This window comes from Myotis myotis, unplaced genomic scaffold (genome assembly GCF_014108235.1).
Source record: "Myotis myotis isolate mMyoMyo1 unplaced genomic scaffold, mMyoMyo1.p scaffold_m19_p_7, whole genome shotgun sequence".
In the NCBI taxonomy this organism is placed as follows: domain Eukaryota; kingdom Metazoa; phylum Chordata; class Mammalia; order Chiroptera; family Vespertilionidae; genus Myotis; species Myotis myotis.
Window position 1 is genome coordinate 58,058,702 of NW_023416379.1, and position 10,186 is coordinate 58,068,887.

The 10,186-nt window shown below is 37.2% G+C and overlaps 1 long non-coding RNA gene across 1 annotated transcript; it reads right to left on the bottom strand.

The window, feature by feature from the left end:
• Positions 1–311: 311 nt before the first annotated feature.
• On the bottom strand, positions 312–9,613 carry LOC118660463. The gene is made up of 6 exons (XR_004968923.1): positions 9,461–9,613; positions 6,153–6,264; positions 3,140–3,209; positions 2,159–2,303; positions 1,625–1,725; positions 312–571 (listed from the first exon to the last, which is right to left on the bottom strand). It is a non-coding gene; the product is annotated as an uncharacterized LOC118660463 (long non-coding RNA).
• Positions 9,614–10,186: the final 573 nt, after the last annotated feature.

Below are 10,186 nucleotides of genomic sequence, written 5' to 3' on the forward strand. Positions count from 1 at the left end.
TGATTCCGGTCAAGGGCATGTACCTTGGTTGCGAGCAGATCCCCAGTAGGGAGTGTGCAGGAAGCAGTTGAGTCCATGTTTCTCTCTCATGGATGTTTCTAACTCTCTATCCCTCTCCTTCTCCCTTCCTCTCTGTAAAAAATCAATAAAATATATATTAAAAAAAGAATATACATCTTTTATCATGTTGAGAATTCTGGAGCTACTCTAGATAATATCTTGTACCTCTCTCCTAATCACATCATTTTTGTCTTAAGCCATTTCAAAATGAGAGATGTATAGTGAAGCATTCATTATGACATGTTGGGGGCCCGTGGAAAAATGCTTGAAAAGCAAAAATTTTCTTTGAGCTGGTAATTTTGTAAACATGAACTGATTTTTTAAAATGCTAGTCATGTTTGGAAATAAAGCATATTTATTTCTTCAGCCACACTCGATGATTACAGGAAAGAATGTGCCTACTTTTTAACCTCTTTGCCAAATCTTTGATATCAGATAAGTTTAGTCATGGTCTCAGAAAACTGGGTGAATCTGGGTCCCCAAAGCAGCAATGTTGCTATTTCCTTCAAACCTAGGATTGTGAAAGAAAAAAGCATCATGAGCATGTGCTAGAGTGAGACTCTGTAATGCCTATGGATGAAGGTTGACTCATAGCATCTCCTTTGAAACTCAAGTTAAAAATTAGCAGTGCAGTGTGACTCATAAATGAGAAACCCTCCAACCACCCCCAGCCTGTCTTTAGTCTCTCAGAATTATTACAAGTCCTGGAACACTATCTTGTGCATTTTGTAACTTCAGGTAGCTCAGGCCAGCATAGCATATAGTACTAGTATGTAAAAGACACTATATCTGTTGAGGTTAATTTAATGAAATTGAATTAAATGGAAGAGAAAGCTCATTTCCTATGGAAGGAGAAACAGAAGGAATCAGCATTTTTGAGGACTTATCATGTGCTATGAAGAAGGGAATGGTACATAGTTGGTAAGATAAGGTATTATGGCAAAGAATGGAGGCACATCAAGAATTTGCAGTCACCCTAAGCGTGGACCACTTAGCTGGAGAATTAGCATGACTCCAGCAATGTGGTTCTTTTACTCTATTTAAAGGAAAAGCAATGTGTAAGAGGTATATGGCTGTGGAAGGAGGAAGCTAACTTTCATTGAGCACCTACTATGTGGCCAATATGTTCATCAGTTTACATAGATTCTCATTTCATTTCCTCGATACCTCTCAAATTAAGTATAAAGTGCAGCGATACTCCATTAGCACCTCTAGTCCTGTGGAGTATCAATGTCTGAGAATACTACATTATTTTCCCAAAGAATACATTTTAATAGCATCCAAGTGATGTAAAAGTGGAATAAAGGTGTGAAGCCACAAACACTTACTGAGCTCTCTATCCACCATCTGTCTATTATCTGTCTAGAAGTAGAGTTAGAAGAGAGAGCAAGAACTCACAGTACTGAAATGCCCTCACTTGGAGGGTCCTAACTCCATCTACCCACATTATTGATCTTACTATCTTATCCTGTGGGTAGTAGCTGACTGGAAAGTGTTACTAATGGAAAACAATTATGATACATTGTCCTGGAAGTAGATGCTGGTTATAGGTACTTAACCTTACCTTCCTTTAACAGGCTGCCACTCTTTTTTCCTTTTCTTCTTCACATGCCCACAGTTATTTTATGAGGCTGATGCTGACACATTTAGAGTACCCTCCTTATGCTAAAAAAAAATAAATAAATTTAGGCTTTGTTTTCCTTTTTGCCCCTATGCAGATGCCATTATTGGGATGACAGCTAGGCACTTTGGTGAATGTAAACTGTTGGAGCATCTAGGGAAGATTATATTTACAGCAGTATATCTTTAATTTTCAACATTTTATAAGGCCATCAGCACTTAATTACCTAAGTTGGTTTCTTATGTGTTGATACTACTGGGGCCCAGAAGAAGACCTCAATTAAGATTTCGGGCCTATAAGCTTACCACTTTCAGAAATACCCTTAGGACCTGGGAAGCTCTCCCTCTGGCAGGGCTTTGGACCCTCAGGGACTATCTCTGCAGTGGTTACATTGCATAGGAAAGGCAGGCGGACTGATTCTGGTTTTGAGACCTGGTGCATCTTTTCCATGCCCCTTCTTCTGGAATTATCTCTTACATCTGCGTGGGTTCCCCTCTTGCTGTTTTCCTTCTGTCACTCTTCTTTCACTGCATCAAATCCTCCAGAAGATGGGAACTCCTTGTTGGCCAGACCCTGTTTTATTCCTCTCAGTTTCTCCAGCATATGCTACACTGGATTCCCCCTAAAATGAATGAATGAAGGGATGACATGAATTCTTTTTATGAATTATAAGATAATCTTTTCCAATCTCTGCTTAGACACAAATTGTTATGGGCTCTCATTCACTCCATCAGGCAACCCTTTAATTTTAGAATTGTTTTTATGCTGCTAATTTAGAGGTATATTTGGCCACCCTGTAATTTGCACCATTTCCCCCTTGTTTTATTCTTTTGAAACCAAAGATACATGGAAACCTCTTAATATGCATCTAGACATGAAATCCTGATCCAATTCACCTCTTTGCAGCCTAAACATAACATAAACATCAACCTTTCCTCATAGAATGTGTTTTTCAGATCCTTTATCAGCCCCTGCCCCCTTCTTCTATAAGTTTCCTGATTTACCACCTTCTCTAATTAAGTGGTAGCAGTTAGCTCTGAATACATTTCTTAGACATAGTTTGACCTTATGACTTGGGTCTTCTCGTCTGCACTGGTCTGACATTCTGCTAACTACTGATCTCAAGTTACCTAGAAAATGCAGGTGTATATATATATATGCTCTTCCTTCCTTAATTGATCATGCTTCTATCCTGAATCCCTTCCTAACTTCCCTGCCACATTAAACTATTTAGAAGGAAACTTCAGCTGAATCTCCCTGTTATTCCTAAAAACAGGTCCAAGAGGTTTTCAAGCTCCTCCTTACATTCTCTCCCAGGTCCCTATCCTGATTGTCTTCTTTGCCTAAAATCAACAATGCTTCCTAAAAATCAGCATTCCTCAACTCCAAACTCACATCTCTATAAAAGCACCATCCCATAGAGACATTAAAATAAGAGATGAAGAAAGCATTACTTACTCTCTTTATGCCTTTTAACAACATGACCATTATCTTCGTCTCATCCCACTATATTTATGCTGTTTTGATCCTGGAAGTTGGGCAGAAAAAGGAAAGTAAGAAATTGCTTTACTCTTCCCAATATTTTTAGTATGTCCTCTTTATTTCTCCTTCCATTGAGCCACATAATGTCTTCTACCCGAGGTGAGATATGAAAGAGTAGGAAGGCTGACATTGTGCACAGTAGAATGGGGATCATCTGTGACATTTAACTGGTAATGTAATGCCTATCAACATAGCCCAAAATTACATTGGTTTCTTTGCCCACCATTAGACAGTGCAGATTCCACTTGTGGCCATGAAAAAAAAAAATCCTATTTGCTTGTCATCTGCTGGTAACTAATGCATTTTTTAGTATACTTTTTACATTAAATATAGTGCTTTTGATAACTGTCAACTATAAATTTGGATTTAGATTTTTTTACTAACTTTGTGATTATTAATTTTATAAGAAAGTTAAAGCAATTTACATTTTGGGGGAGTCATAACTGAAGTGCATTTGTTTTTTTTCTGCCACCTTTTTTAGGCTTTATATGGATCTTGTTATTTCTTTCTTTCCTTTTGAAAAGATTAATACATTGGACCAATGAAAAATGTCTTAATATAGATGTCAAAAATCAAAACTCCTTAAGCAAAACCAAAACGCAAGTGACCAACTGAGAAAAATATTTACAATATGTGGTACTGCCAAAAGAATTATGTCCTTAGGCTTTTAGGACCTCTTCCAAATCATTTGAAATTATGGAAAAGGCCAACTGAATTATGTGAAATATTTATGAAAAGATAATTCTTAAAAAATAAAAAAAATAAGTTTAATAAATATGTGAAAAATACTCAAACTCACAAGTTAGAAAGGAAGTATAAATCACGGTAATAATTTGCTAGCAACTTTTAACCTACAAAATGGGAGGTCTTTTTATCACAATACCTAGAGTTTGTGGATTTAAGTAGAATAGGTAATTTCTTAAGCAAAATTGATAAGTGTGAGACAATATTAAAATGTATACCAAAAGCCATGACAATGTGAATTCTGTGTTCCCTACCAAATTTAAAAATATGTCAAAGAAAATAATAAGAAATATGCGCAAAGATATGTCTCTAATGATATAGAACACTGACATTAAAAATTATAAAAATTTTAACAAATTAAAAATTCCAGTTAATAATTGGTTAAATAAAATAAATTTGTAAATGCAACATGAGGCTGCCATTAGAAATTATGTTTTTGAAGAATGTTTAATAGTCATAAAATATTTCATGTAAACAGCATAAAGAAGTCATATTTCATGTAAACAGTCATAAAAAGTTTGTGTACATTGCAAAACCAATTTGTAGTTTGTGTGTGTGTGTGTATATACATATATGTGTGTAATTGTTTCATATTCAATCTCACTGAGATACTGTTCTCTTTAATAACCTGTGTCAAAATGCCAAGTTTAAAATAGCTACTGTGTATACTGCAAAGACTTTAAAACACATAAACACACACACCACAATACTGCTATAGAGGATCTGAGAGGGTCAAGCAGTCAAGGCAGTCATTTCTTAATAATTTAGCATGTTATTAGTTGTTTGTCACCTTACAAAGCAAAGATTGAAGAACTGTAGGGTAGAAATATAGGCCTAGAATATTTTGATTAGCGTTGGAAGGAAGACAAAGTTCAACATTCATAATATTTTCTTCAAATATTCACTGAGCACCCACTCTGGGGTAAGTACCATAGAGAAGGATGCTCTCTATATCCTTCAAGTTCATAATCTAGTGGAGAGTGTGGGCACTTAGGTGATTATAACTCAAGACAATCTGCAGTGCTGCACAAGAAAGCAAGGCTGGAGGGTCACTCCATTTCAGCATTTGGGCCAACTGAAGGTGCCAGGCATCTGCAAGGCATCAGGGCGCCTCAAGGAAAAAGAGTGTGGAGGCAGTAAAGACCTTGTCTGCCAACTTCACAGTTTTGCCTCTGACCAACTTTATTACTCACATATGCAAAACTGAGCCTCAGGATCTGGATACAAACTCACTGAGCTCTTCTGCAGCATGCCAGTACTGCTAACAGAGCCGTCAGTGTCTCCAGGGAGGGCTTAGGAAGAGTGTGATCTTAAAACACAAATGTAGACCTGTAATAGTGAGGCTGTGTAGTGCAGTTCACATGCACATAACTGAGGGCCCCACTGATCACTCAGTGACAGACCTTGGGCTAATTATTTACATCGTTGAGCTTTGGTTTCCTTCTATTTTGCACGGGGATAATAAAATGTATTTTTAAGTTTGCTGTGAAGATAAGTGAGATTCTTTTTGAGAGTGCTCCTAATTCATGTTTAGCCTTGCACAATTGTTAATTTCCTTCTTTCTTTTTCAGTGCCCATCATGTGCCTTGCCTTAACTGGGATGGAAATTCTGTAGTGTTCACTGTGGTTAATGGCGATTACAGTCTCCTTCATGACTTACTGTTTATTATTATGCCTTACTGTTGTCTAGTTTAGACCAGAATGCTTCCATGATCCACATGTGACAGTTGATAACCTTTGATTAATAATTTGGTGTCATAATTTTTTTAGAATTAAAGATTCAGTAGGATTATTTTTAATAATCAGCTAGACTCTCAGTTGTTTTACATTTGTTCTCCCTTTTGTTGAAAAGTATACCACTTAGATATAATTTAAATTTTTCTGAAAAATTTCCAACCAATGTTGCATGTGCTTTATTCCATTTACTAATGATAAAAAAAATTTAAAATAAAAATATTAATGTTTTAATCTTCAAAAGAATAAACAAAAAATACTTATTTAGGATAAAGAGGGCAAGAGAGAGACAAAAAGAGAAAGAGAGAAAGGATTTTCCAGGTTTCCCAAATCAGAGAACTTAGCTTAAAAAAAAAGTGGTTATTTCATATTCTTTCTCAGGGTGAATGTCAAAAATTTTTTTAAATGTAATCAGTTTATCTATTTTCTAATAATGAAATATTTTACTTACCTTGTTCAGGGTCTATATATTTATGAAAAGTCTAATGATTTAGGTGATGTTTTATCTGTGGATTAGAGTATTTCATTGCTTCTCAAGGTTTTTTCTTTTCAAATTAAAGAGCCTAGAAGAAGATAAAATATGGTTTTAAATTATTGTACTAAAGATTACTTTCTTCCTTATAATTTTTGTCCTTGGGGTTTAGGGATACTTCAATATGCTAAGATATGATGTGGCCATTACATTTACAGATTTAAAAGGTTTATTTAATGTTGATTACAGAGATATGTTGGGACTAGGTAAAGTTATCATAACATCATTCTGTTGGTTTCTCTTTCCTTAAAAATACTAACTTCCCTCTCTGCGGGGCAGGTTCTGATGAGTAATCCTGGGCTAACATAGGAACTGAGCCAAGCACCATTGGCCCCTGTTGTTGAAATGTAGCAGCCAAAAGGTATGTCACAAAATCAAGTAGTGATATTAAACTAAAATATTTTTCATCCCATTGATAAGTGATGTGAGACTTAGTTTCACCTGCTTGAACTACAAGACATCTTTGTATTGCCTATGTCATTTTCTTCTACTTAAATCCAAATTGCAGAATGGTCTGTAAAGACCTTCCTGGGTAAAAGTAGTTTGTGTTTCTGTTTTCAAAGAACAGCAGTGTTGTAGACCTCTTCCTTCAAGATGACTTGGAAGGTAGAATGCTCGTTGTCCTCATGATGATTTACTCTAAAATTACTGTTGGTCTTGGCATAAAAGCAGCCTCAAATTTAAAATAGCAGTCTGAATTTATAGTAGGTGATTTTAGTATTTTAGTCTCTAAATTGAAAACATGTCATGGAATAAACAAATTGAATAATGGTTTAAAGGACTTCACTGGCCATAGTAGTGCTTAGTATGTAGTTGTTGACTGGCCTGTTCTGGTTACCAGTCAATGGAATTTGGAGGGATATGTCAGGACATTTAGTACTGGAAGAGCAAAACTGGAAAACATCTCTCCTTGTTTATACATCAGAAGTGCTGAATATTGACTGCTTCCTTCTATTACAGTTTGGACCTACCCTCTTTCAACAAGTCTGCTGAGCTGTAACCTAGCGCCTCTCTGATAAAAGGCTCACATGTCTCAGAGTTTCCTACAGACTTCATATTGCAATTACCGCCACCCCCCCCCCTTTTTTTAAATGGCATGAGATTTTTAGCTGATGGGGAAAATATTAGAAAGACAACAGTGACAACATGAGTTTCCAAAATTCTGTGAAGTCTGGTTCTAAATGAGTGAGTTTGGGACATCCAAGCTATTTCCTGGTTCTATTTCCATTTTTATTCTCTTGATTCTACTGAAATAGAACCACTGATGGAGAGGCTGGCTGGAAATACTCAAAGTCTTAATACTCCATAAATAGTGCCTTAGTCTGTTTGGGCTGTTGTGACAAAGTACCATAGACTAAGTAGCTTATAAACAACAGACATTTATTTTTTTCCCAGTTCTAGAGGCTGGAAGTCTGAGATCAGAGTGCCAGCATGGTCAAGTTTTGGTGAGGACCCTATACCGGGATGCGGTCTTCTCACTTTCTACTAGTATACCCTCATGTGGTAGAAAGAGAGTTAGCTAGCTCTCTGGTCTCTTCTTAAAAGGACACTAATTCCAATGTCATGACCTAATAATCTTTTCTTAAAGTCCTCACTACAAATATCATCACATTTGGGATTAGATTTCAACATATAACTTTTGGGGGGATACAAACATTCAGTCTGTAACAAGCTGCTTTTCACTCTTTCTACTTTAGTGTTGAGGAATGGAGCTGGGATACAACTTGACTACACTTACACATTTTTCATGAGAAAACTTAAGAGAAATGTGTTTCAACTACTATACACATATTAAATGTGACATGCCAATGTTCACTGAATGCCTACTATGTGCAAGGCAGACATGACTTTTGCCCCCATGGAACTTCCATTTCAGTAGCATCCTCACTATAGAGAATGGGACAGCGGCCTCTTCAACCCTTCCAAGAAGCTTAGCAGAAGGTGCCACTAGCAGGAAAAAATGTATCAGAATGGAGAACAATTGAGAGAATTAGAATGTAGGAGTAGGCAGGAGTGGAGGGGAATAAAAAGAATAAAAAGAAATGTGTGCTTAGTGAGTAGAGGTGAGGATAGGGAGGGGCAATTAGCAATTGTGTTGGGAGCCCCTCAGAAGCCCAGATCAGCCAACCCTTAAGTACACACATTGCTCATTGTTACAACACTTTACACCACTTAAAATGTAAGATCCTGTCCCCACCTAAAGTGTCAGGGGGCTGATATTATCAGTTTTGGCCAGTTACCCAGAGTGAGGCTCAGGCGAGTTGCTGAGAGAAAGCAGCAGAATTTCTGACTGCCAGTCTAGACTATACTTTCCCCACTTTATGGCTCATTATAAAAACATTTGTGCTGACCTGTAAGCCGATAAGTGCCAACTGGAGTCAATTCACTTGAGAGGAAAATTATTTATGATTACAATTTGGCTGCAAGGCTTCTTTAGTGTTTCTGCTATCCTGAATCAAGAATTGAAGTTAGCAGAATCAAAAACTGCATTTTCTCACCTCTGTGGAAAAGGTAATTAGTAACTTTACTAGATCACAATAGATACTTGTCCTCAGACATATCCACAGAGCACTGTCGCTTAGCTTTTCCCTAATCAAATAATGTCTTTGCTCCCTAACTCATCTTCCCGTTAAACACACTTCTCTACAAATTTTTCATTTTCTTTAAAAAGGCTTTCTGGTCTGTCTGGGTTATGTATTGACCTATTTATTCTCTGTGTGTGTGGTTTCTGTGACTCCTTTTGGCTAAAAAATTTAATGACTGAGTCTAAATTTTCATCTCTGAGCATAATGGAAATCCTTACTAAAATGCATATGCACCTGTTTCACCTCCAAAGTCCTCCTGAGTTTGCCTAACTGTGGTCGTTTAGCTCAGTAGATTGGATTGGGCTAACGAGGCCTAAGTTATGATTTTGATGCTTAGTTTGGTGACAGTTAACACACATATCCCACAGAATTGACTGTTCTCTAAACCTGGAGAGGTACCTAGCACATGTATGACCATGGTCTGGGAGGACCAGATGAGAGAATGAAGGCAAATCAGAATAAATCTGTCATCATATAAACAGCACAGTTGTAAGCCTTCTTAATGAGGTGTCTCATCTTGGTAGAAACTTCTTTGCATATGAATGTGACTGCATAAATACGTGGTGGATGCATCTGCAAGTTTTTAAAGTGAGAACTTGACAGGTTTGGGCTAGTCCCAGAAAGCAGATTAAGCAAAATTACCATGGTGCCAGTACACGGGTGGAGTTTCCATAGAGTTAGGCCACTGCTGCTCAGTTTCCTGCCTCTTCAGCCATGGAAAAAAACAAGCGGCCGTTTTCTTCATAAACCATTGTATAAATGACTCTATGGGCTCAGGGGTAGTCAGATCCAAAGCACTTTGCAGAAAGGTCTTCTCTCTCTATGGAGAAACCAAACCTTCTGGTTGGTTACCCCATAGAAAGAAAACAAAAGGGAACTTTCTTGCCCTTTAAGGTTTTAGGGGACAGGACTTCAAAACCTATTGAAAAGATACAAATAAGTCAACAATTGAAACATAACAAAATATATGTACCTAAATAAAATCAGACACAGGTACCTCAAGTGTGTTGCACACTAGAGCACCGAGTGTGAACTGTGGAAATACATTTCACCAGTACCACTGTGTGTTCCATCTTAAAACCAGCCAGACAAAAATCTCTTCTCAAACTTAACCCTTTGTAGCTACTGGTGCCCTAATTCCCTCACAAGGACTGCAAAGTACACAAATCTGGTTTTCTTTCTGGACATGTGGTAGTATTGTATTTCACTGCCTTGTGTGGCCATGTGACTTCCTTTGGTGAGTGAAAGAGAGTGAAGTGGCAGGTACTGCTTCCAGGAGAAAACACTTAATTGCCATTGTGAGACACAGCAGTTCTCTTTTTCTTGTTGCAGGAATTGTAAAAGCTTGTGTTGAGTGGAGCCTTCTGT